Genomic DNA, 27,842 nt, shown 5'->3' with positions numbered 1-27,842 from the left:
GCTGTTGATGTGAGCAACTGGCTCCACCATTGCCATCCAGCACTCCTACCAGAGGTCTAAAGCAATGGGTCTGCCCAGTCTTGAACTGGTACATCTAAAACCATAAGACAAATAAACCGTTTCTCTAAGTTAATTTTCTCAGGTACTTCATTATAGTGATAGAAAGTTGGCTAAGCAAAGTGAATGTTCTTCTCCCAGTTGACAAGAACTTCATGGGTACTGGTCATAGTATTCAGTCTACTTTCTTATAAATAGCAGGCACTCTCATTTGTCACAGAAATAAAAATTAGAAAATACTATATAAAACTAAACAGTAACATTACTCTTGTAAATATTCTCCTTGAATTTTACTCATAAATCATTTCTATCACTTCCACTTAGATAAACAGATTGAACAGATGTAATGTATATGTCACAGTACTGCTTTTCATAGCAAAGAACAGTGAACTTCAAAATGTCCGACAATGGCACAGTGATTCCACATGACTTATGGAACATCTATACAATACACAACTATTAAGAAGGATGCAACACTAATCAAAGTAGAACTACAAGACAGAACACAGTGCTCCTGAAGTGGACTCCCACATTCACAGCCATGATTTTCAACAAAGGAACCAACACAGTCCAACAATGGGGGGGGGGGCTTTTCCAACAAACTGTGCTGGAATAACTGGATATCTGTACAGAGGACATTAACCTTGACCCCTACTTCACAACAATCACAGAAACTGACTTGAGGTATAATACAGATGCAAATGGAAGAGATACAACCATAAAGTTTTAGAGGAGAACAGTATCATGAGTTGGGAGTGGGGCAAGGTTTCTTAAGGTACAGAAAACAATAAAAGGAAAAATAATGACTGTCTCATTTTTGGGGTGGAGTGGCACATGCCTGTGATCCCAGCTACACATGGAAGACTGAGTCAGGAGAACTACAAGTTCAAGGTCAGACTTAACAACTTAGTGAGAGCCCTCACCACCTCAAAAATACAAAACATAAAGAAATAAATAAAAATGCTCATCAAAGACACAATTAAGAAAATGAACAAGCAGGTCCCAGCATGGGAGTAAAGAGCTACAGCGCATGTCTGCAAAAGACGGTTTCCAAATACTCCAACAGCTCAGACGGTGTTTAAAATGAAAACAAGGTCAGAGTTTCACAAAAGATATACAAACAGCCAGTAAGCACACAACAAGCACTAAACGTCATCATGACACTGCACACCAACCAGAATGACCAAGGTGAAAAGAACGGACAACCCAAGGATGTGAAGCCGCAGGAATTCACGTATGTTATTAGTGGAAAAGTAAAACCAGCAGCCACTTTGGAAACAGCTCTGGTGATTGCTCATGAAGGTAAACATATGTCCATCCTATGATCAAGTCAGTCTATCCCTAGAAACAGAGCACGTGCACACAAATCTATACACACACACATTCATTCATATATATCCACTTTAAAGACTTGGAAAAGAATGTTCACAGCAAATTTGTTCATAATCATTAAAAAATGAAAATATCCAAATGTCCATCAATAGGGAAACTGGAATATTCATACAATGGAATACTACTCTGCAATTTTTTTTAAACAAAGTTGGTGTTATTTTATTTAGACCTTTATTTTGTTCATTTATATGCAGTGCTGAAGATCGAACCCAGTGCCTCACACACACTAAGCAAGTGCTCTACCACTGAGTCACAACCTCAGCCCTACTCTACAATTTTTTTTAAAAAAGAACTAAAATATAAACAACCTGATGATTCTTAAAAACTATGTCAAAGGAAATAAGCACTACACACACAAAAAAATGCATATATTGTGTGATTCCATTTATTTGAAATTGGACAACAAACAAATACATTTATGATACAAAAAAAAAAAAACCAGAACAGAGCCAGGGGTAGTGGCACACTCCTATACGCCCTGTGGCTCAGGAGGCTAAGGCAAGAGGATCACAAGTTCAAAGCCAGCCTCAGCAACTTAGCAAGGTCATAGCAACTTAATTAGACTCTGTCTTTATTTTTTTTTTAAGAGAGAGAGAAAGAGAGAATTTTTTTAATATTTATTTTTTAGTATTCGGCAGACACAACATCTTTGTTGGTATGTGGTGCTGAGGATCGAACCCAGGCCCACGCATGCCAGGCGAGCGCGCTACCGCTTGAGCCACATCTCCAGCCCCAAGACTCTGTCTTTAAATAAAAATATAAAAAGGGATGGAGGAGTGGCTCAGGGGTTAAGTACCCCTGGGTTTAATCCCTGGTACCACAAAAGACAAAAGGAAAAAATTAGAAGAGTGGTAGCCTCTGGAAAGAGGGAGGTGGGGACTGACTGGGAAGGGTTACAAAGGAACTTTCTATAGAGGGTGATTATGATGGATGACGTTGTATATTTTCTATATCATGATGATGTCTGGGTTACACAGGTATATGTGTTCAAAACTCAGGAAATACACACTTAAGATGCATGCGTTTCACTGAGCACAAATTTTGTACCAAAAGAAAAACTGCAAACAAATATTTAATTATTATGACAGGTATACTGAATTACTTAGAGGCTATTTCATGATTTACTTTAAACATATCAAAAGAATTAAGACAGATTAATAAAGGAATGATGGATAAATGAACAGATGTGTGATAAGCCAAGAATAATGTTTGTTAGAAAGTCTAAATGATGGGTCTACTGCAAAATTATTGCAACTTTATGTTTAAAATCTCTCATAACAAAAGTTTTCATGATAAAATATTGAAAAACAGGGTGTAAGAATATTTATTAAAGTCAATTTTTATATATGTACACATATACATACACATATGTGTATTATTGGGTATATACATATGTATCTATAAAACGTCCACATTTTTAATTTCACAGAAAAGAGTCAGGAAGACGACGCTCATCCAGGTCCCTGCTGGCACTACATTTCACAACCAGTATGACAATGAAGTCACTGTTTGGCAGAGTTTATCCAACTGAATATGCAACGGAAGCTGTTAAACAAGGTTCAGCCACAGTTGGTCTGAAATCGAAATTGCATGCAGAGCTGGCTGCATTGAAAAGGGTATAGTCCGAATTTGCTGCTCACCAGGAAAAATTCTCCACGCTGACAACCATATTGGTATCTCAACTTGGGGGTTTACTGCTGATGCTAGACTGTTATGTAATTTTATGTTCCATGAGTTGTTTGGAAATCAGACTTTATTTGACAAGACCACTCCCTGGGTTTCTTCTTGCACCTCTAACTAGAAGCAAGACCCGGATACCAACACAGTGGTACGGCTGGAGACCATATGGTGTCAGCTGCTTGCTGCTGGCTATGATGATATGGGCACTCACATTTTCCAAACCTGCCCGCCTGCCATTAAGTATTTTGACTGCAGAGTTCTGTCAATGTGAGCCCTTTCTCCATCAATTCACACTTCCTCAGAGAGACATATGTCTGAGTTTATGGAATGGAACTCAAATGAACAGGTTAAACATGGGCTCTGTACCTTCAATGAGACATGTTCTACCAACTAGAACTGTTGGTAAGGACTTGGAATTTATGATCTACTAGAATAATAGTGTGTCCCCTTTCCTGGAAGGTCCTTGAGAAGGATCATGGAGAAAGGCACAACCTGCACAATCTGCTGACAAACCTGCAGAAAAGGCTGACGAACCAACTGAAGGCTAGGTGATGAGAACTTAGGAGCACACACTGATGACAGCGACCCACACTGTGAACTAGGTGACGCAGTTGTGGGACAGAGTCTTAGAACCATTGGTACAAACGTGAAATTTTTCCAAACAACCTTATTGAAACCATATAATGGGTTATATTTTTCTTTGGGGTGGTCTTATATAATCTTTTTCTATAAAGTACAGGTATCTATACTAATTTTTTTGTTTTTGTTTTGTGATACTGGGGATTAAATTCAGGGCCCCATGCATGCTAGACAAGCACTCTGCCCCAATCCTTCTCTATTTTATTTTTGAGACAAGATCTCTCACTAAATTGCCCAGGCTCTCCTGGAACTTGCAATCTTCCTGTCTCAGTCCCCCTAGTATCTGGTTTACAGGTATGCACCACTGCACATATAAAGACATTATATTAATTTCATATAATGTCTTTATATGAAAGAAAAAAATATCTTTTCAGTTTTAAAGACAATTGTGAAATAAAACTGTTTCCTTCCTACCTACAGTCACCATCTAGTAATCCATTCAAATCACTAATCCATCAGAAGGATTAATCCACTCATTAGGACACATCTTGTAATCTAATCGTTTCATCTCTGAACATTCTTGCATTGACAAGAATGTTCAGAGGTGAAATGAGCTTTTCGGGGGACATCTCACATCCAAACCATAGCCCTAGATCAAATTTCTTAAATGCAAGAGCTATATCATAAAGTTCAATTTGGTATCTCCAGAGACTAGGAAAGTACTTGGCACTTACAGGGCAGTAACTAATACTAAACGAACAGAAGAATAAATAAATAAACAGCAATTTCAAGATCCCAGCATGGACTCAAGTCAAAAGGACCTATTCACCAGATTCTACTGTAGCTGACATTCAATTACTAGAAACTATTATCTGTACATTCCCCACTGCCATTTTTGGAACAGTTTAATAAAAATTCATATGGGAAGACAAAGTCTTAAGTCATCAAAACCCACTCCTAGATTGCTGACTCCTTAAGGTAAGAGAAAGAGGAAGGAACCAAGTCATCTCTGTACCCTGACAACAGCAAGGTCCCTAGGATAAGAGGTTTAAAAAATATGCACTCCAAGGACATTACCTTGGAACTATTGGCATGGTAAATAAGAGGTCGACATTCAGGAAAATGAATAAAGGGGACACAGGAGCTCTCCATACTATTTTTTGCAACTTTTCTGTAAATCTAAAATTATATCCAATTTTTAAACTTTTTTTTTCTTTTAAATGCTGACAGGGAAGGTCCCCAGGCCATGTGCAACGAGAAGGAGCTAAAAGAAGCAGAAGGTATGCAGGGGCACAGAAAAGAACAGGGCCAGAGAAGGGAGAACAAAGACAATCTTCCTAATTCCCATCCTTGTCTAGGACCAGCCAGGTTTTAATGATATTTTCAATTGTGAGAAAAATAAAAGTTCCTGCCAGAGAAAGGAAAATCATTCCTCAACCAAATTCAGGCTTCCAATGCAGATCCAAACCTTCCAGATGAAGCAAGTCAAGGGAGGGAAAATACATCCCTTTAAAGGTACTTACACTACACATATGGAACAGAAGGGCAACTGTAGCAAACAGGCATTTTAAAGATACTGTCAGCAGCTCAAAGGAAAAGGACCCCGGAACAACAAAGAAGGGGGAGGGCACTTGCAGGCTTTCTGCTGGCCACATCATTCCTTGGACCAACCACCATTCACCTGTTTTGTCAGCTGAGAATGACAAGGGAGGTAAATTTCACACTTCACAAACAAGTCCCTGAGGGCAGAAGTCACATCTGCTAATGTATTTTGTACCATCCCTGGCTCAGCGCCCCATGAAGGTAAAGAGCTTATTAATCAACGCTTCCAGTGATGCCAATGGCTGGGAGAGCCAATTTGCTTCCCAGCTCATTCACTCTCTGGGAATAGTATTTATTAAGTATTCATTGTACAATGTCAGCCCCATGCTAGGGCTGTCTGTATTCTTCCCCCAAAATGCTAAATGCCTGCCTACAGAGAATTTCACACACACCCAGAAGGAGGAAAAACTATCATTTTAAGTGTTTCTTATATTTGTTCTGGGCAGAAGTTTTAAGAAGAATGTTCCTGGAAAGTTTTGGGTAGTTTTAAAGAGGGCTGGTTGGGGAAGGGGAGGCTGGTGGGAAATGGACTTTTCCTACCTTTGAGCTGCCCTACTGCTTCTCTCTCTCTCTCTCTCTCTCTCTCTCTCTCTCTCTCTCTCTCTCTCTGCAGGTCAAGCTGATCCTGAGACATGGAAATTAACTGGTCCCAGGACTCAGTTTGTTCCAATTTCAAGTAACTATTTTGGGGTTGGTCTATGATTCTAAGCCTTGTAAGAGTGAAAAAAAATCAAATCTTAATCCCAAGAATCTTTCTCTGCAAGGATACAGCTGAATTTTGGGTTCAACCAGAAGTTGTAGATCGATGCTGTGCTCTGCTCACTGAGAGGGCATGTCAGAAAAAGAGCAGTCTGTTCTTCCCACCCTCCATCCCTTCACCTATAGCTCCGGCCTGGGGACACCCACAGACACTATTTATTTTTAGTTCCTGGGCTCTGATGAGGAACCTCTAGATGGGCTTCAGGAAAAGGCTACCGACTCCAGAACCAGCAACCAAAGGAGACAACACTGGCCAGCATCAGACCTCAGTACACTGCACGCAGACAGGTCCCCAGAGTCCTTCACCCCAAACTAATGTGCTCTTTGTTGTTCTTAGATCTTAAGTTCTCAAGAGGTTGTTCTTCATTTGTAAATGCTGAATGTTTCTGAGATATTCTAAAACTAATCCATTTTCTCTCCCTGTCTCAATTGTAGACACCTAAATTGAATAACACAAACGCTACACGACAAGTGGTGCGGCCCAGGACAATATGGCTCCATTTCGGTCCTTGGAACGAGCTTTGCAGCAAACGACATGGACTTCTTTTTATCCCGGGGTGGAAAGAACAGGCTCCAACTGCTGCAGGTGCCCTCTCAGAGCTAAACGATATCTACTTACAGATAATATCATGAAATTAAAAGAATTTCAACATAAGAAGTTGGCTGTTGCATATAATCTTCCTGGCACCAAAGAAACCTATTTTAGAAACTTGGAAGAGAAATTGACCCAGAACAAACTCATCTTAAAGGACGAATTAAGAACTTTGCTTCATTTGAGTCAGACTCAGGATGATGTGGAGCTGGCTAAAAATGTCATGTACAGGTACCATACAGAGAACAGAAATGTTACTTTGGCGGAATAGAAGTTTGGACCAGTTTTCATGAGGCTGTGTTATGAGTTGGATCTTGAGGAGTCTGCAATGGAGCTCATCAAAGACCAGCATTTACACGGTTTCTTCTCAGACTCCACATCATTCAGTATTTTGATGGATATGTTATTTATCAAAGGCAAATATAAAAATGCCTTGGAAGTGTTGATAGAGATGAAAAACAAAGATGTGAAGTTCACCAAAGATACCTATGTCCTTGCTTTTGCAATTTTGCTACAAACTGAATAGCCCATAGTCTTTTAAAATCTGTACTACATTAAGAGAAGAAGCTTTAATCAAGGAGACGTTCTTTCCAGGAGAGCCTGCTGCTTTGCAGTGGCATTAGCTCTGAACCAGAACCAGGTAGCAAAAGCTGCATCCATTTTTTCTCAAATCATGAATCCAGAGAGCATAACTTGCACAAATTTAAATATTATAATCCATATCCAGTCAAATATGTTGGAAACCCTGATAGATATACTAACAAATACTGCAGAAGGAAATTTATCAAGATTTGTGAAAAAACATGAGTTCTCAGAGGAAGTGTTGGTCAAGGTTAGGGAAAAAGTGAAGGATGCACCCAACCTTCTGGCCAAATTTGACAAGATCTATGGGAAACTGCACATAAATGGCCAGGTCACCACTTACACATTGGATACTCTGCTCTGCCATACCCTCAGGGACAGGAAGTCCTATACATTGCTATTAAACAAGAGGACAATCAGCCGTTGGAGCTTCCAGCCTCTCAGCCAGTCCCTGTTGGCTGAGTAACCTCATTTTCAGACTTCCTCGGGTCTAAGGGGCCTGCTTCAAGTGAACGGTTGGCTTTTCTGAGATGTCAGGCATCTAACTTTGGTTGACGCTATGCTAACACCAAGTCTTCTCCCTGAGTTCATTGAGTGATGATGAGCAGAGAAATGATTATGCTATGCCACTGTGAAGACCCAGATTAGGCAGAGAATGCTCAGCACCCTCAAAAAGGAGACCTGTGCGAGCTGCTGAGGGAAGAACGTGGCCATGCTCACCAGGGGGAACCCTGACAAGCGCCCTGAAAAATGGCCTTCGCTAAAAGTGGTCAATTCGGACTGATTTTTTTCAGGGAATAGTTACTTGCAAATTATACCCTTGGTGAATTTAAGAGATCTAAACCCCTATCCTACCGTATTGGAAAACATGGATTTTCTTACTGCCCTGCCATCATTTTAGCTCTGTGACCCTGAAAAGGTACTTGAGGCTCATTTTATCATTTCCAAATAGTGCTTACATGTGATTGCATAATAATTTGAATTTTCATTTAAATTCTGTAGAATCATGTTTTCTAAAAAATAAGAGAAATAAAAACATACCTGAGTAAAAAAAAAAAAAAATACATCACGCTTATGGTAACTTTGAAATACTATTTAAATATTTATTATGCTTGCAGAATTGAAAATTTGGGACTTATTGGGTTACTCGAATGCTCTGAGCCATGTAAAATCATACAACCCTGTTATATAACCCCTACATTATCTCCCTAATTCCATCTCTGTGTCTCTTCCCAACCTTCTGTATACCTGCCCTGGAGAGGCCTGCCTGACAGATCAGTCTTCCTATACCACCTCCTCCAGTCTTTACCTCAAAATAGCCTCTTCGGTTTTTATTTCTACATTCTGTCTTCTTCAGAATCCTACAGACTTAAAATATCTCAGAAAAGAAATTCTAAGTTCAGTCCTACTCCTGCTTCCAAGGTAAGCAACAGTCAAATTCTGTCTAAATATATATAATGCAAAATCTCGGATGAGCCCTAGCCCATGCTGTTCTTCTAGTCTCCTCCTGATGCCCTGTATCCCTGGGAGTATCTTCATCTCTCTCTCAGAGACAGAACTGTCATTCTCAGAGTGTCTTTGAACTCATGGGGGAGGCCTGGCTGATTGCTCACCTAGCATGAGCAAGGCTCTGGTTCATGATCAGTACCAAAAAAAAGTTCTAAACTCATGCTGGGGGAGGGAATTCTCTAGGTCATTATAACTCAAAGTAAATAAAGGGCTGGGATGTAGCTCAGTGATAGAGCTCTTGCCTAGCAATGTGAAAAGCCCTGGGTTTACGGCCCAACACCACAATAAATAAATAAATAAATAATCATAGTGCCCCCCTGCTCACTTGATAGCTTTTTCCTACAAAATATAGCATCAAATCCTAGAAGTGGTACATATCTATAATCCCAGGTACCTAGGAGCTTGAGTCAGGAGGATCACTTGAATCTAGGAGTCAAGGCCAGCCGAGGCAACACAGTGAAACCTTGTCTCAAGAAAATACAAACATAGTTATTGAGTTACTCAAATGCACTGAGCCATGTAAAAAGTATATGATTCTGTTACAAAACCCCTACTTCATCCCTAATTCCATCTCTGTGCCTCTGTGACATATACATATATATATATATATATATATATGACATGAATCTAAGATCATCTGCCACACCATTTGACAATGTATGATATGAAATTAAGGATACTCTAGATAACCCTTCATTATAAAATACTAATAAATGCACATATTGAATGGAAAGAGATAATAAATGGATAATCAGGGTTACAAATAATACATATTTGTCCTCTGTCTCAGGAAGCAAAGTTGATTTGAAAATAAATTTTAAAAATAATTACCACCATTCCAAATCTCTTCTCATATTACATGAATGGTTTCATATTATTATGTTCTGAAATTTCTGAAATTCAATACACTTTGAAATTTATCTCTTTTTTTTTTTTTTTTTGGTATGTGTGGAAATACTTCCCTGACAAAGGTCAAAAAAATACAGCAGAGCCTTGCAGTCACAGTAAATATTTTATTAACTATCCAGTCCAAAAAAAAAAAAAGAAAATCATCCTTCTCTACAACTCTCCACCCAAGTCACTTCCCTTACCCTGTTTCCCACAACCCCCTTTGAATTCTACCCATAAACTATGGGTAGCACCTGTACTGGTTCAAGAACATGATTTATTAATGCACATGTGCTAGACTCTGAGACCTGATCTTTAGCTTTCTGAGAAAACCATATGGCAAAGCATCTTTAAATAAAAGTCGCTGACCAAGTCTTGGCAGACCATCAGTCTCAGGGGTGTAGCATAATCTGTCCTACTTTATCAAAAGAGCCTTTTCAAGTCTGACTACTGATCCCTTCCACAGCTAACTCTAGGCAAACAAAATGGGTTTGCAGATGGTTTAGAGCTCTGAAGATTATCAAACTGTTACACATTTTTAGAATCCCCAAATTATTCAGTGCTAGCCACTGGGTATGAAAGGAGGATTTTTGTTGGTGGTGGTGGTTTGTTGTTAATGTCCCTGAATAGCACATGATGTAGCTGTCAATTCACAGCCTGCTGGGGCAACACTACCCCACTGTGCACACCAGGGAGAGCCAGGGTTATATCATTTTCCTGTCATGACACAGTCATTACATGGTTGGTGTCAGCCCATGTTTTCAGTGTAGTTAAAGAATTCTTATGATGCCACACTGAAACATTTGTTCTACTAAACGAACTTCATATTCTTGTTCTGCAATTGGACTGGGCCCATTCTGTTTCTCTGCATTTGTCCCTTACTTTTCTTGGAGGAAACTAGTAAGAGTTACAACTCCATCAAAGTCCCACAGACAGAAAAACTAAATTCTTCTAGCAAGCTTATTCCTTGCAGGTTCCCATGTGGTGGAGTGCTTCTCCCCAGTGCAAGAGGTCACACTAAGCTCTAAAGACCTAAGTATTTCACTGTGAGAATGCCAAACTTTCTCTCCAACAGACTGCCTTGGGGCACATGCTAACCTTAAACCCTCTGCCTCAGATTCCCAGTCAATTTAGTTCCTGCCCTCCATCCTTACTAATTAGAATTCCACTCAGATTTGTTTGGAATGCAGAACAGGACTGTCCCCTGTACATGAATCCCAACTACAGAAGACCCAAAGGGAAGTGTCAGCCATACTGGTCAGATGATTCTATTTTCACAAACTATGAAGAATCTAAAAAGACAAGTACTGATATCAAGTCAGCCTCACCAACAGTAATGCAAATTCAACTATTCTAACACCTTTCCATTTAGTGATTCTTTTCAAATATTTTTTAAGTCTGTATCTCCCCACATTTAACTGGAATAACATTTCTCAGGAAAAATCTTTGCAACTCACTTATCCTGAAGCATTTATGAGTAACCAGCCATGGTGCTTAAATTGGCCACTGATCGTTTCCAAGTTGATTTTTCCCCTCTATGGCCTTGATAGGCAATTAGTAATACCAGCTTTGGAAGAACTCTGGGCTAGACTAACATGAGTGCGCCCTCCAGCAAGAACGCTGGGGCCTCCCTAGGTGGTTCATTAAGCACTGTAAGTACTAAAGTAAATATTCTATGGAAAATCATGACTCTATCCTGAGATAATTCCCCAGACAGTGTATTAATCGGGATGCTGGAAGTTACAAGTGACAGAAAACCAACTCAAAGCTGCTTAAGCAAAATGGAAAATACATTAGCTCATCTAGATGAGAAGGCATCTTGGATAACTCACAAAATGGAAGAAAACTAGAATCAGGACTCTACTGTCAAGAAATGCATTTGCTCTCACCCACTGCCTACCTCAGCCTCTGTTACCCTGTATGTCTGTGCCTAAAGGCTTCCCTCTCTTCTACTCTGTGTGTGTCCCCCTGTGACCCAGGAAATAAGCTCCAGGCTATCATTTGTCCATCATTTCCACCGTAAAAACATAAATGCCTTACCCACTAACCTCATCACAAAAATCCAAGGGAGGATTCCCACTTGATCCATCAGCGCCTTTCCCTGAACCGTCACTACAGCCTGGAGACAGGGATCTCTTATTAGCCAGGCCAAGGTCGCATGCCCACTTTCATGGCTAGGAGTGGGAGGCAGGAAATGAGGAGGTCATAAATGAACATGATTATCATCATTACCAAAACCACAGGAGGTGGAAAAGCACACCCTAGGTGGAGAGGCTGCTATTACCACACGGCAGGGAGAGCAAATCATCCTGGACAGCCATAAGCACTAGGGACTAGACACCACTGACCCCTGCCACGCAAAGGTGTGGTGGCCATCTATTCAGGTGTCATTGCTAGACTTTAAATCTTTCAGAAGGGCAAGGCCACCGGCCAATCAGTGGATGACCACTATGATGACCACTACATTCTTGAACAACAATTTTGAATAGCCAAACTCTGAATGCTCACAAAAAGAGAATAACCTCAAATTCTCTGCTAAGTTCTTATCAAAAGCTTAGTTAAAATAAATAGCATTCAAGGAAGATTACATGAGGAATTTGCTGTCCATCTAGAACTAGTCATTACCAGCCGAACAGCCAATTTTTTCTTTGTTTGTTTTTGTTATTGTTAGCAATATTTGGTTTCACTTATGTATTAGCCTCCACCTTCTTTGAGGTTAAAATATCTGCTGGGTCCTTGCTAGGGGTTGGTGCAGGCAGTCTAAGGAGGGGGTCTGGGTTAAGCTTCTCTGCTCCTATCATGGGGACAGAAGAATGGACGGAACTCTGTACCTCTGTACACACTGCAGCCACTCTGCAATCTTGACAGTGGGTCGCCCAAAGAAAAACACATTGAAGAAAGAGGGAAAGAGAGAAAGTTTATTGATGACAACATGAAGATATCTATCATAGAAATATCTGTTATGTGAGATAAAATTTCTTGCTGTTAAATTGAATTGGGGTGCAATGCTCTGGATTTAGAGAAAGAGATATGGCAAAACTTCTCTTTACCCATCATGCTCAGATTTGGATACTGAATTGTTCATTTAAAAAGTTAACCAGTTGATAGAATGGTAAAAAGTATATAACTGTTATTTTCACTTCATCATATGAATCTGCATTAAGCATTCATCCACGAAGCTTTTCAGTAGGAAGTGTTTTGTGTAGACACTCTGCTTTTTGGCATCCTACACCTCCTTTCTAGCATAAGACTCTCATTAATGTATACTTTCATCATTTTTCCATTTGGGTCTCTGAGTTTGGAGGTTTTGTTTTGTTTTGTTTTGTTTGTCATACTTGGAACCAAACTCAGTGGTACTCCACCACTGAGCTATACCCTCAGTCTATTTTATTATTTATTTTGAGATAGGGTTTCGCTAAATTGCCCAGGCTGCCCTTGAACCTGAGATCTTCCTGCCTCGGCCTCCTGAATCACTGGAATTATAGGCATGCACCACCAAACCCAGCCAGTTTGAGTTTCTTTAATGTAAATTAATAATTTTAATGAAGATTAATAAAGACACTATGACACTTTCTAAACAATCCAAGCAGAGAATTTTTAAGGGACTTTTACATTTTTTCACAACCATTTATAGCTGTGTCACCCATTCACAATTAAAAGATAATTTTTTTCTTGACACATTCTCATCAAGTTCTTCTAAAGCATTAAACTTGCTTTTCTGAGAAACAAACTTCTTCTTGCACTCATATTTAACTGGTTCTTATGATGCTTAACTAAATTTTTTAATCATAGTAAAAAATAAATATAATTTGCACAAACACACAGCAGGCTGCTGGTAGGCAAAATTCAACTGGAGGCAGCACAGGTCCCAGGTCAAGTTTAACATCCAGGAGGTGCTACTGTCCTAGCATGCTGTGGATGGCAGTTCTCACTTACAGGGAGAGAGCTGGATGACCACGGAATCTGGGGAAGTCAAGGTAAGTGAAGACGCTTCCATCTCAGCAGATACCTGATTGTTAAACATTTTCTCCTGTTAATAATGTCTTTTTTTTAGTTGTAGATGATCATAATACCTTTATTTATCTTTATGTGGTGCTGAGGATTGAACCCAGTTCCTCACATGTGCTAGGCAAGCACTCTACCACTGAGTCATAACCCCAGCCCAATAATATCTTTTGATAGACAAAAGTTTTTGATTTTTATGAAGTCCAATTTAATTTTTCTTTTATTGTTCATTTGGTGCCAAATCTAAGAACTCATTGCCAAATTCAAGATCAGGAAGCTTTAACCCTGAGTTGTCTTCTAAAAACTTTTACAGCTTTAACTCAGATTTATTTAGATCTGTAATCCATTTTGAATTCATTTTTTAACATATTGTAAGGTTTTACCTTTGTTTTTCTACATATGGTTATCTAGTTGCCCCAGTGCTGCTTGTTAAAGAAACAATTCTTTACCCATTAAATGTTCTTTTAACTCTTATTAAAAAGAGCCAAAGGGTCATAAATGTTCAGGTTTATTTCTGACTCTCAATTCAATTCTATTGGTCTGTATGTCTATCCTTACGCCAGTACCACAGTGTTTGGGGAAGAGGGGGAGCACTGGATGTTCTGTTTCATCCTATGGTGCCGGGGATCAAACCTAGGGCCTCACACATGGCAGGCACTATACCTCCAGCCCTGCCACACTGTTTTATCATTGTAGTTTTTAAATATGCTTCCAAATCAAGAAGTGTAACTTCTGCAACTTTGTTGTTCTTCTTTGTTATGATTTTGACTAATCAGGGGCCCCTTGGAATTAATTTCATATAAATTTGAAGACTGACTCTACAGATCACTTTGGGAAATACTACCAATAACAATATCAAGTCTTTTGATCCATACAAGAAAATCTTTTTGCTTATTTCAGCCAGGTTCTATAATTTCTGTTGCATGAGTCTATCACCTCCTTAGAGGAATAAGTTTATTCCTAGATATTTTATTCTTTTGGGTGCTATTATAAATAGAATTATTTTTATTAATTTCCTTTTAGATTGCCTCATTGCTGGAATTGTTTCTAAACATTGATCTTATACCCTGTGACTTTGCTGAATTCATTTATTAGCTCTAAGAGATTCTGTGCATGGGAATTTGGGGTAATTTTCTACATATAGAATTATGTCATTTGCAAACAGAATTAGTTTTATTTTTTCCTTTCCAGTGTGGATGTCTTTGATTTCCTTTCCTTGCTTACTGGCTCTTAATGTTCAAATGCTATTTGAACAGACATCCTTATCTCGTTCCAGATCTTAGAGGGAATGTTTTCAGTCCTTCACCATTGAGCATGTCATCAGTTGTGAGCTTTGCACAAATTCCCTTTATTGTGTAAAGGTAGTTCCATCCTATTCCTAGTTTACTGGGTGTTTTAATCATGAATGGGTGTTGAATTTCATCAAACGCTTTTTCTTTATTTCCTGAGATAATGATGAAGTGGGCTTTTGTCCCTATTAATGTGGTGTATTACATTGATTTTCCTTGGGGTTATATGGGGATTACAGTTAACATCCTAAATTTGTAACAATCTGGTTTGAACTGATGCCAACTGGGCAACAACAGCATTCACAAACTATCCTCATCCAGCTCTGACCCTTCCCTGAATTTATATTGGATTTGTCAAAAATTAAACCTTTATATACCATATGCCCCACTAAAATAGATTCATAATTATTGTTTCATGCATTTGTCTTTCAGATATATTTGTTCAAACAACTTCCATTATTGTACCTTTCAGCTCCAGAATTTCTCACTGGTTCTATTTTATAATCTGATCTCTTTATTGACACTACTTGGTCATACAGTGTCCTCCAGATTTTCCTCTGTTCTTTCCCCTCACTTCCTCAAGCCCTTTCATCTCACTTATGCAATTACATGTAAGGTCTTCATCTAGTAAGTCAAACACCTGGGCTTCCTCAAACACGGGATCTATCAGTTTCTCCCTTTCCTATGGATGGGCCATACTTTCCTGTTCTTTAGATGCTTTGTGATTTTTTTTCTTTGTGAACCAGGTGTTCTAATAAGGGTTTCAAATCTAGAACATATAAGAATTTTTAAAATTCTACAATGAAAAGACAAACAACCCAATTCAAACGAGGCAAAGGACCTTAAATAGATATTTCTCCAAAGCAGATATGTAAGTGGCCAACACACAGATGAAAAAATGTTCAAATTCATCAAAGAAAAACAAAAGGAAAACACAATGAGATCCACTTCACATCTACCAGAATGCCGGAAACAAACAAAAAAAAAAAATTGAATTAAGCGAATCAGAAAGTAACAACTCAACTGTTGGTAAGGATATGGGGGAAGATGAGCTCTCAAACACTGCTAGTGAGAAAATAAAACAATATAATCACTGTGGAAAAGTCTGGCAGTTCCTCATAAAGGTAAAACGGAATTACCACACAGCCTAGCAATCCTTCTTATACACTAACAGAACTGAATACAGCTATTCAAACAAATACTTGTGAATATACATAAACACATACTTCATGAATTTTCACAACAGCGTGATTCACAATAACCAAAAGGTGGTTACTCACAATAACCATCAACAGATGAATAAACAAATCGTTAGCTGGTATGGTGTTGCACACCACCCAGCAACTTGGGATGTTGAAGAGGAGGAGGACCTTAAATTTGAGGCCAGTCTGGGCAACTTAGCAGGACTCTGTCTTAAAATGAAAAGGGATGAGGATATAATTCAGTGGTAGAGTTCCCCTGGGTTTAAACCCAGTACTGCAAAAAGAAAAAAAAAAGTGATATTCATATCTGATGGAATATTATTCAGACATAAAAAGAAATAAAGTATTGATGAATGTTTTATAACTTAAATGAACTTCAAAAACATGATTGTAAGTGAAAGGTCTTTTATTGAACACAAAAGGCAAATCCATAGACACAGAAAGCAGATCTGTGGATGGCAGGGGACTGGGGGACAGGAAATGGACAGTGATCATTTAAAGGGCACAGGGGTTCTTGTGGAGAGATGAAAAGGCTTGAAATTAGGGGCAGCGGTTGCACAAAATTATAAGTTACTAAATGCCTGTGAGTTTTACCTTTTAAAGTGGTTCACTGCACACTGTGTGAATTTTACCTCAACCAAAAAAGGAAAGAGAAAACTTCTGTCACTTAAACTTTATCTCTAAGTCAACCCTAAGCAGCAGAGCTTCATGCTTCAACCTCACTGCTTACATCCTGAAAGGATGGCTTCTACTAAACCACACTCTGACGTCATGAGCTTGGCTTAAGCTGAGGGACTCTCAAGCACACAGCTACGTGAAAAAACCACACGGCGGCTGGTGTAGGGAAGCTGCTGAGAGAATGTGGTGTCTCTGGACCCCCGCTGCCCTCTGCTCAAGGACCCTCAAGAGGAATTTCTTGGATCCCCATTCCTTAAAAGGCTCCCGGGTGACTAGTGTGTCATGCTCAAGATGCTGTGTGACTGGTAAATGGGTGCATTAGAGGCATTTGGGGAGGTGCCCTATCCACGCCACCTTCCACTTCCCCCTTCCAGCTGCATATTTGATATTACTGGGGAAGACATACACAGGGCAGCCAGCAAATTATGACTTGTGTAACCCGACTTAAAAAGAACGAATTGAATCCGGGCATCTCCTTCTCAAGTATTTGAATAGTAAAAGAGAAATCAGAAAAAGTAAACCAAATTAAGTCACACTGACAGCAGAAGCCTGGAACAAGGTCCTCAAACTCTGGAGCTAAGGTCTGTATCTTACAAGACCCACAACTTACTAATGAACAAAAAAGGGTATGATGCGAAAAACACACTTGTACATAACACATGATCAAAGAAGAAATCCCAAGGGAAAAATTTAAATATTTTAAACTAAGAAAAGTAAAAAAGACAACAGAACTTGAGATGCAGTAAAAGTAGTGCTTAGGAGGAGACGTATGCCACTGAATGCACACATTAGAAAAGAAATATCCAAAGTCAATAACCTAAGCTTTGACCTCAGGAAACAGTAAAAAGAAGGACAAGTTGGATCCTAAGTAAACAGAAGAAAAACTAGAGCAAAATCAATGATTGAAATAGAAAATTAACAGAAAAAATCAACTAAACCAGGAGCTACTTCTCCAAAAAGATCTATGAAACTGATCATTCTTTAGCCAGGTTAACTAAGAAGAAAAGATAGAAAATACAAATTATTAATATTAGAAATGAAGGTTGTGCCATCACCACTGACTCCCAGGACACCATAAGAAAAATAAAAGGATGATCATAGCACATCTCAAGTCCCTGAACCTTACTGTATCATAATTGACAACCGCCTACCTACTGCATAGCACTGAAGAAATCAAGTGAGAAAAAAATGCGTAAAAGTACATCAAATTATACTGTTACCTCATTGTAGAACCATTAATTTAATTAACACTGCCCTGAGTGACTAGATAACCAAGAGTTCACAAAATCAAAACAACAGATTTAATCTTGGATTTTGTTGCATTTTCACACTGGTATTAATGGTAACAGACTGCAGCTCCAAGCCTCAGGAGCCACCTCAATGCACAGGCACTAAAGACCCCCAGAGAAATGACTTAAAGGTTCAGCTTCTGCAGACAGCAGCAGGACCCCACATCTCTCAATACCACTAAGTACCTGACAATGTTGCCATTCTACATTTTTGTAGAAGATGAATTTATTTTCCAAAGTTTTCTGCCAGACTCTTTTATAGGAACCTATTTACCTAGCTACCAATTTATTTGAAAAGTTAGGAAAACAGAAACATACCCCAAAGATTCTTAATCTATGAGATATGTCACAGTTAATGGTAACAAATCGGACTTTACTCCTCATGTAGAAATCCAGCCATATCAATAACCATATTGCAAATCAATAGAGCATCTGCTTCATCTTTTTTTTATTTGTAGATGTACACAATACCTGTATTTATTTGTTTATTTTTATGTGGTGCTGGGGATCAAACCCAGTGCCTCATACATGCTAGGCAAGCGCTCAACCACTGAGCCACAAGCCCAGCCCTCACTTCATCTTTAAAAAAAAAAAAAAAAAAAGAAAAGTCAATTGGCAGGGGCTGGTGCAGCTTGTGGGAGAGCACCTACCTGCCTGGTTGTGTGAGGCCCTGGGTTACTTCCCTCCCACAGCAAAAGGAAAAATCAATCCAACCAGCAAAACACTGCTTGAGTTTTTGGGTGTGCCTAAAGAAAAACCACTCTCAAAGAATGAAGCTGTATTCTTATTTAGAAAAAGAAATCCATAATCTCTTTCCTTAATTTGTTTTCTATCATAATTACATTGGCTTACATACTGCACGTACATATTAACAGAGTTGCACTTAATTATAAATGCACATAACAAAAAATAGAGGCTATGTTGACGATAAATACAAAGATAAAGCTTTAGGAACATCCTCTGAAATTTTAGGAAAGTAAATTTCACTTGGGAGTGTTTCTGTCCAAGTATATGTATTAAAAAGTATATGTATTAAAAATTCATAATCTTCTGAACTTGTGTCTACTGACCATATTGAAGGAAAACTGCCCCCTCTACATACAGCCACTTTATTTTATGAAATAATTTAAATTTGGTGTTTATTCTGCTATATTGCTGCTGATCTCACTGAAATTTAAATTCTATGTATTTTGCTAACCACACCAAAACTAAACCCCATAGGGGGCTTTATTCCTATGCTCTTCAGCAAATCGATATTTGCACAGTGAAACTTGAATTTAACTGAGTGCCATTCTAACCCATATCCCTGAGAGTCCCACAACCCAGGACAGTGGCAGCACACTTTCCAGGGCCTAGGCAATTTCTGTCAGCTAAAAATACTTTCAACATAAAGATATACACTGGTGTGTCCATTGGAGAAATACATAATTTAATACCTCCAACAATTTCATCTATCTTCCTGACAAGGTATTTCAAAGAACTGGGTTTAGAGTTTTGTTCTGGAAATGTCTAAACTTACCTCCTTGAAGACCTAAAATTATCTTTGGCTAGTTAGGTCCTTAACTCCAAGGCCACAGCGCCACTAATACCAATTAAAGTTTCAACAGTAGTCACAGCGCAGCCTGCACTGCTTTAAGAACTTTACATGTAAACCAAAAGAATCCTCACAACAATCCTATAATGCAGGTAGGTATACTATTATTTTCCCTGTTTTACAGTTTGGGAAACTGAAGCAGAGAGTGGTTAAATAACTTGCCCCAAATGACATGGGGCAGAACCAGTATTCCAACCCATGCAGATGATTCCCAAAGGCAGTACTCTTTTTTTATAGTATTCCTTAGGTCCCAGAGTAGTTAAAATTTTTCTTTAACTGAAAGGATTTTACTTGAAAAGAATGAATGGTCTCAATCCAATTCAGGGGCAGTAGTGGGGGCAGATTTTTCTATGTCAATTATTAACAAATAATAAATTAGTAGGTTATACCCCATTACTTAACAGAAAGTTGTCTCTTTTATTGAGTTGCTTGCATATCAAATGGTCCTTCTGGAACCTAAAGAAATGAAGAATGGTCATAAAGTTCCCTTAGCTGCTAATTAAAAATCTCTATGTGTGGTCCCTCGTTTCTCTGCATAAATTTTTAAATTTTTCCATGTCCTCCTGGACATTTCTATATCGGCAATTACAAGTCATTAAAGCAGTCACTTGTAATGATCTCATAGTGGCCATAAATTAACTTTGCAAAGATTCTACCTGAAAATAGTTGAATCTCTCAACGGTAGCAAGGTTTGCTCTACTGACTTCAATCGCCACAATGAAAAGATCCAGAAGAAAATGGAGGGAAAACAGAACTCAAAGAGAACAGAGGGGAATGCAGAGCTAAGTTCCAACTGGCTTGAAAAAGGACTCCATGGTCACTCTGTAGCTGTGCTTACTTTATAAGGTCACATTCTAGAGCACGGCCAAAGAAAACTAGGGCCTTAAGGAAAACCAGAGGTGTAGAACCTCCAGGAACACAAGCAGTGGTGGTGGTTCAGTCAGCCAGGCAGGACTCTACTGAGCACAGCTGGCTTCAGGGAAAAGAGCAAGATCTTTTAAGTAGGGAAGCCACAAGACGCAGAGTTTCCTGCCCAGAGAAGGAAGCAGAAGTTGATATCAAAGCCACTAGGGCTCCAGTTCTTAGGAAACAAGCAGGCAGAAGAAAAGCAGATCTGAGCTGGGATAGTTATCCCTTCTATTTATTGCTTAATAACTGTCTGAATCTGTCTAAAGAAGCTCACACATTTGCTTGTTAACATTTTACTTTTAAGATTGTAAGGCTTCATCTTTTAATGAAGCTACCAACAGATAGGAAAAACATTAGGGAGGAAGGGAGCTTCATATGACATCCCTAAACAGACAGTCAACACTATTTCACTTTCAAGAATACCAGGGCCAAACACAGCACAGCCTCCCCTATACAGACTGCCCTCCCCTACTCTAGAGTTGTTAAGGCAAAATATCTTTTTTGTTTGTTTGTTTTGTACTAGAAATTGGATCCATGGTGTCTCACATGTTATGCATAAGCTGTACCACTGAGCTACATACCTAGTCCCATGGACCAAATCTGACCAGCCACCTCTATTTTTTTTTTAATGGCCCACCAGCTAAGAATAGTTTTTGCATTTTAAAATGGCTGAGTAAATTAAAAAGACACAGAAAAATAGACACACAAAGTGTATATACAAATGTATGCATGTTGCAAAGCCTAAAATATCTTTAAAATATACTTACAAATGGCCTTTTTCAAGTCCTTAAGACAACTGTTCTTAGGACATATTTATGCTGGCTGCTCACCCTTCCCTATCAAACAATCCCCAGGGGGGAAGAGGGTTGCTGCAGAGTCCTCTACAGAAGTAACCCCTAAATTTATATGTGTACCAAACACTAGGGTTTCTCAACCTCTGCATTATTGACATTATTGAAGAAGGAAAAAAACAGACTTTTTTTTTTGTTGTTGTTCATCATTACTACAATAAGAATCAAGATTATCACAACAAAGGAGAGAGATCAGGCCCAACTCTGAAAACAACCAGACGGGTAGGGATTAGAGTCAATGGGCAGAATGAGGGGCCAGTGGACAGAAAAGGACTAAGACACTTCAGGGCTAGGGGTATTCTCAATGAAGGCAGGCCAGAGCCATCAAATAACCAGGGCAGAAAATGAGAAATGTAATCAGACATCCAGGCTGGGGGCTTCTCACTAGCAGGACTCTTGCTGAAGCTTGGCTGAGCAGGCTGAAGTCAGGCCAAGTCAAGAAAAGGAAGCAGAGGAGCCCAACTCAAATTTGGTGAAGGTGAAAGTTTATACTTGGGATCATATAATTCTTTGTTCGGGGACCATTTTGCCTGTCCTAGGAGGTTGAGCAACATATCCAGCCTCTGCCCACTGACGGCCACCAGCACGCACACACATACACGCACGTGTACAAACACACACACACACACACACACACAAGTTGTAACAATCAAAAAAGCCTGGAGACAGGGGCGAATATTCCCTAGAAGCGAACACTGCTCCAGTTGAGGACCACTGCTTTAGTCCTGGGGCTGGCAAGCTTTTTTGGCAATGGGCCACAGAGAAAATACTTTTGGCTTTGCAATATGTGCGTACTTTCTGTGCTTAATCTTCTCTGTCCCTTCTTTTTTTTCCAACCATGTAAAAAGTAATAATTTTTCTGAGCTAATGGACCATTAAAAAAGGATGAGGGTGGCTGGCCAGATTTGGTCCATGGGCAATAATCTGTCATATTCTATTTTAGATCAAGTACCACTTTTCAAATAGATACCAATGGCACGCAGATAATATCATACTTGACAAAATATATATATTTATTAAAATTATGACTAGAGGTCTAACAACTTTCTATCAATATTGGTTACTCAACTGGGGGATACTAGAGGCAGGACCCTGAAGCACAGCACAGCACAGCACATTTTACAGTAGGAAGGCATGCTCGTTCTCAAAGCACTGGGCAAAACTGCTTTAAAATGTTCCCACAAATCTGCCCTTCGCCCATAAATCCTAAACCTGACATTCTTGTTCTTAAATACTAAAACTCCCAATTCCTCAATGCTGATTTAGGGGTTTGGTTTTGTCATTGCTGTTGTTTTTATTTGACAGTGTTTTGGTTTATATTTAACATGTTGTTCATATTCTCTCTCCTTATCTAACATTCTGGAATGCATTTCTAAAGTTAATCTATTCCTGGCCTGAATGAAATAAGTCATTGGGACACCTTATCTTCCTTAGGGGCCCATTACATGAAACGTACCACGACTCTCTCAGCTTTTGCCTCTAAAAGCATATATGTACTTCTATATTAATAACAGGATTACGCTGGAAATGACAACAGGCTAAAACTGACCATGGGCTTAATGGTGTACCACAATACAGCTACTGAATGTGAGAATCTCAGCTCTCTGTGCTTTTGTTTTTAACAGTTTCAACATTCACCATTGGGGCAGCAGAAGGGGAACCCGAAACTTTCATTTATTTCAATTTACTAGATTCCATAAGGTAAAGTCTGAATTATGGCAGGGCGGGGCCAGAGAAGGTCATCTAAACCAATGCAGGAAAACATGTCTAACATGTAGATCCCAAATCGTATATATCTGCTATGGGCTTATTCCTCTTTGATGAAAATATCAACATTAAAATTTCAGCTTTTGTTGATGTGATTGGTACACGCCTATAGTTCAGCTCTCAGGAGACTGTGGGGAGAGGATGGCGTGAGCCCAGAAGTTTGAGAGCAGCCTGCAAAATCCCAACACACATAAACACAAAATCGGCTCTGATACTGAGACCTTCAATTGCAAAGCAACTGCTTATCATCGAAACAGCAGACATACTTTTTATTTTTAATTTAACTCACTTTTTAAAATATTTTTTGAGTTATACGTGGACACAATGTCTTTATTTTTATGTGGTGCTGAGGATCAAACTCAGTGCCTCATATGCGCAAGGCAAGTGCTCTGCCACTGAGCCACAGCCCCAACCCAATTTAACTCATTTTTAAATCATAAAAACAATATATAGTTACTGCAAGAAAGTATAGAAAATATATAAGACAGTAAAATCTCTCAGAGCACCATATGAGAGATAAACTATTTTTAAAGCTTTAATATCTTTCTTTATAGTCTTTCTTTTATACTTTCTAAAAAATTGCATCAATTTTATAAAATCAAGAGCATATGGGTGTGTGTATACAATGTTGATTTTAGTTTCTTCCATTTACTATTCTCCAGTATTAACCCAAGTCATTAAATTCTTCCCCAAATCCCATTTTAATAGTAGTTCATTCTTTACTATAACTTTTCCCTGATTATTGAACTCAGCTTATTACAATTCTTCACTGTCAGAAATGCTCTTCAATGAACAGATTAATACAAATAATTTGGGGAGGTCTGGCTTTTTATGATGGATCTGTACAGAAGAATGACCAGAAGAAATTATAGATTCCTTATTTCTCGACATGTATTGTCAAATCTTTTGCCAAGTGTTCTAGCACCTTACACTGCCATCAGCAGATTCTTGGGTACATTTCAATAAAACCTAAAGAAGCTATATCCTTAAACCAATAAGTACAAATATCCAGAAAAATTATATTCATAGAGTCATCATTTAGATTTTGTTAGATGCCTAAAATAGTCAGATTGTTAATTATATATAAAATCACCAGAAACCCCCCCAAAAAAAGGAAAAAAAGGGGGATAGCTTCCAAAGAAACAGACCTCAAAGAAATAAAGAATAGAATATAAATATGATTTATTTAATAGGTAAATGGTGCAGTTGGATAGGAACAATAACTTCCAAAGTTCTATAGAGATTATAATGATTAATAACAATTAACTGAGTATATCAAAGTAGCTAGTACAGTAGATTTTGCAAAACAAAAAAAAAGTTAAAAGGAAAACATGTAGGCAGGCAGGCTGGTCAGTCAAACTGTATGCAAAATATATGACACTTATGATATCAACTAAAATCAAAATATTTATTTTTAAAAGGTAGCTTTCTTTCAAATACATTTTTTAAAAAACCAAGGTACTTATCTGCAACATACTTATCTGCAAACTATTCACTAAACATATTTATCTGCAAAACTATTCACTAAAACTGCGAACTACTCACTAAAGCCATCTGTAAGCACAGGCTGGAAATCATCCCGACCTGTGCTGCAGAGATGCTGGTTCCCACTCCATAACAAGTCTTCCCTGCCTTAGTAACAGATCCAACCTCGCAGGCACAGCAAAGAGCCAGACAAAAACCTCCACCTCCCAGCCTCCCTGTGGCCAGAAGTGATGTGGGATGCCCTCTGCCTGGTGAGGACAGGGAAATCACTTCTAAGGCCTTTAGGAGAGCTGCAGAGAGACGGTGGGCAGGATGTGGACTGTGCCAAGCTCTGCTGCCTTCTGACCTTTCCTTTCTCTCCTGGGAGTAGGTCCTGCAGAGGCCAGCGTCAGGCACTAGAGAGGAAGACAGGAGGACAAGGTTCACACTGCAACACGGTGGAGCAGAGACAGAGGGAACCCAGGTCGCTGACAACCACAGAAAAACTCTGCTCCCTGGAGAGCCTAGTTCCATACTTACTTTACTAAAAAAAAAAAAAAAAAAAAAATCCTAATTTGCTCAATCCATTGATTGTGATGGTGACCAAACCCTATCCACCAGGGTTAGGGTTCAGGTTCGGTCATTAACATAACCCTGACCAATATATCACCTTTTAGAGACATGACACCAGCAGACATTTTTTGGCTCACCAAAATACTCACAGACTCTTTCATAGTATCAGTACCTATTGAACATCCATGTTGGGTAACAGAAACACAGGAATGAATTAAGATGCAGCTTACGGTATAAAGGAGATGGACAGATGATTAAGACAAAGTTTAATGAGTCATACAGTACTAAAAGAATGGTGTGCTTGCTATGGTAGCATATCAGAAAAGCACCGAACCTAACCTGTGGAAAAGTGAGCAGGATCAGAGAAGGTTTCTCAGGTGACATGAGCTTTAAACTGAGACATGAAAGACAAGACACTTGTGTGTACTCAGGCAAAAGGAGCAACGAGGGAGGAGGAATTCAGGTAGTAGGACAAGCATATGCAAAGGCCCAGGAGTAGAGAGAGCTCATGATGCCCTATATGGAAGGAAAGAGGTTGGATATGGCCAGAGCGGAATTCAGGAGTGGGATGGAGGAAGCGCTCTTCTGGGCCTTCCAGAGTAACACAGGCTCCTCCTCCTCACAGGGCCAGATTAGACACTGATTTTTTTTTATTATTCTTTTATCACAATAAATAGAGGCCCAGGCCCAAAAGAGGCAAAGACTATGCACCAAAATGTCAGGCATCTCCCAGGAATTATCTGACCCCTGCCAGCTCTTTGCCTTCCTGAGATTCCTCAACTGTTTGAACCTTCCTGGCCCCAGGATGGCTGGACTTGTTCAACAGCAAGGTGGATAAGGAAGGGCTGCCTGCCAGGTGACTGGTGGAACGGGGCTGGGTTGGTGAATGCTGAGGACTGTCATGATCAGATTTACCACTGGGGAGAGCAACACTCCAGCCATAAAATAAAGAAGTGAATGGAAAAAGGACACCAATTACAGTAAAGGAAGTATGAGATGACGGAGGACTGGACTAGAATTCTTATGATGGATTGCAGAGAAGTGAAGTATAGTTTGAAGAGAGAGTTCACAGGCAAACTCAAGAAACCCAACCACATACAGCAAGAGGAAGAGAGTGGTGAAAAAGGGTAATACTGGGCTTCTGGCTTTGGCAACTGAGAATGGCAGGCAGCAGAGCACAACAACGGGGACCACACGCGCTGTGGAAACAGCCTGCTTACCCGTCTCCACCAACTAAGAGTGTGGGGACCTGGGTAAATTACTTGTGATCTATGTGCTTCAGGTTCCTCATCTGTGGAATAATGGCAAAAATAACAGAATCTGTCTCAAAGGGTTTTGTGATCGATGCAGGAAAGCTCACAGAATGGTATCTGACACGCAGGAAATACCTGTGGTTAATGGCAGGTAAGGATGCCATTTGCCGAGACAGGGAGCACAGTGGGAAGCATAGATTCCAGGGAGAAGAATGACAAGTTCAGTTTCAGGTCTGTTAACCTGACCTGATTATGGGACATCCAGTAGACCACTGTGGGAGTTAGGTGCACCCATAAAAACAGTGGTGTCAAGGTGACATCTGGCAGACAGAAGAAGCTGGCCTGTGGGAAGAACAGGCAAGTGAGATGTGGGGCAAGAAAAGGGCTGGGAGAACCACAGTGTGGCTCAGTGACACAGCACGGGCTTCACAGCTGTGAGTCCCCAGTTCAGTCCCCAGCATCAAAGGAAAAAGGCCTGGGAACTTCCTCCACTCATAAGAGACTATGGAAAAGGATGGAGGAGACAGAAGACGAGAGGAAGACCCACAAACAAGTGTGCTGACAAAGAAGGACCATAAAAACTAAAGGAAAAACCAAAGACATGAATGACATTGAGATGAAGGAATGGGCCTTCATTCATAGGGAACAAACTTAGAGCCCAGAAAATAAAAGGCAGGGGCAAAAAAATACATCTCAATAAAAAGTGGCATTCCCTAGAACCCATGTTTAAAGTTTATATTTTATGAATTACCTACAAGAATTGCATGTGAAATCTCCAAGTTCACAAGGGTCAGAATGCTCTATTAGTGAGTGAACTGTCTCACCAAAGAGGATAAGCCTCAGAAAAATATATAGTAATCTGAATAGATAAGAAAAAATCCTATTTTTCAAAGAAAGAAATCAGAACATAACTTGGCTTCAGTAAAAAGAATCCAAACTACGGTTTACAAATGAAGTTCTAGCCTCAAGCTTTTAGTTACTAATCCCCCAAAAAGCCATTTTAAATCATATTAACTTGAGACTTGAAAGAAACTGAGAGATACCCATCTAATCTAGCTCCTAGATATGAGAACTATTTTGGAGAGCTTATTGAAATGCAGGTACCCCAGTCTACTTAAGGCCTATGGAATCAGACTATCAAACTCTTCCTAGGAAAAAGTCAGGAGAAATTCACTGCTTCTTGAAATGTTTTTAAACAAACTCACTAGGGGATTCCTGTGCACACAAAATTTGAGAACCCCTAATCTACTTGCTCAGGGGATCAAAAGCTAGAGAAAAAAGAATGATCTAAAGGAAAAGTACGAGGAAGCTAAAGAATACACCAGGAA

The 27,842-nt window shown here is 39.3% G+C and overlaps 1 protein-coding gene and 2 pseudogenes across 3 annotated transcripts in view; 2 read left to right on the top strand and 1 right to left on the bottom strand.

Moving 5' to 3' along the window:
- Nucleotides 1-27,842, bottom strand: part of Fhip1a (FHF complex subunit HOOK interacting protein 1A) — a 233,982-nt gene that overhangs the window by 132,360 nt on the left and 73,780 nt on the right. The gene's annotated exons all lie outside the window — the stretch shown is intronic.
- On the top strand, nt 1,215-3,677 carry LOC113179930 (proteasome subunit alpha type-1 pseudogene; annotated as a pseudogene).
- Nucleotides 6,677-7,709, top strand: LOC113179971 (pentatricopeptide repeat-containing protein 2, mitochondrial-like; annotated as a pseudogene).

The sequence above is a fragment of the Urocitellus parryii genome, chromosome 10, assembly GCF_045843805.1.
Source record: "Urocitellus parryii isolate mUroPar1 chromosome 10, mUroPar1.hap1, whole genome shotgun sequence".
In the NCBI taxonomy this organism is placed as follows: Eukaryota; Metazoa; Chordata; class Mammalia; order Rodentia; family Sciuridae; genus Urocitellus; species Urocitellus parryii.
Note: the sequence above shows the minus strand (reverse complement) of the source record. Positions and strands in the feature narration are given on the sequence as shown.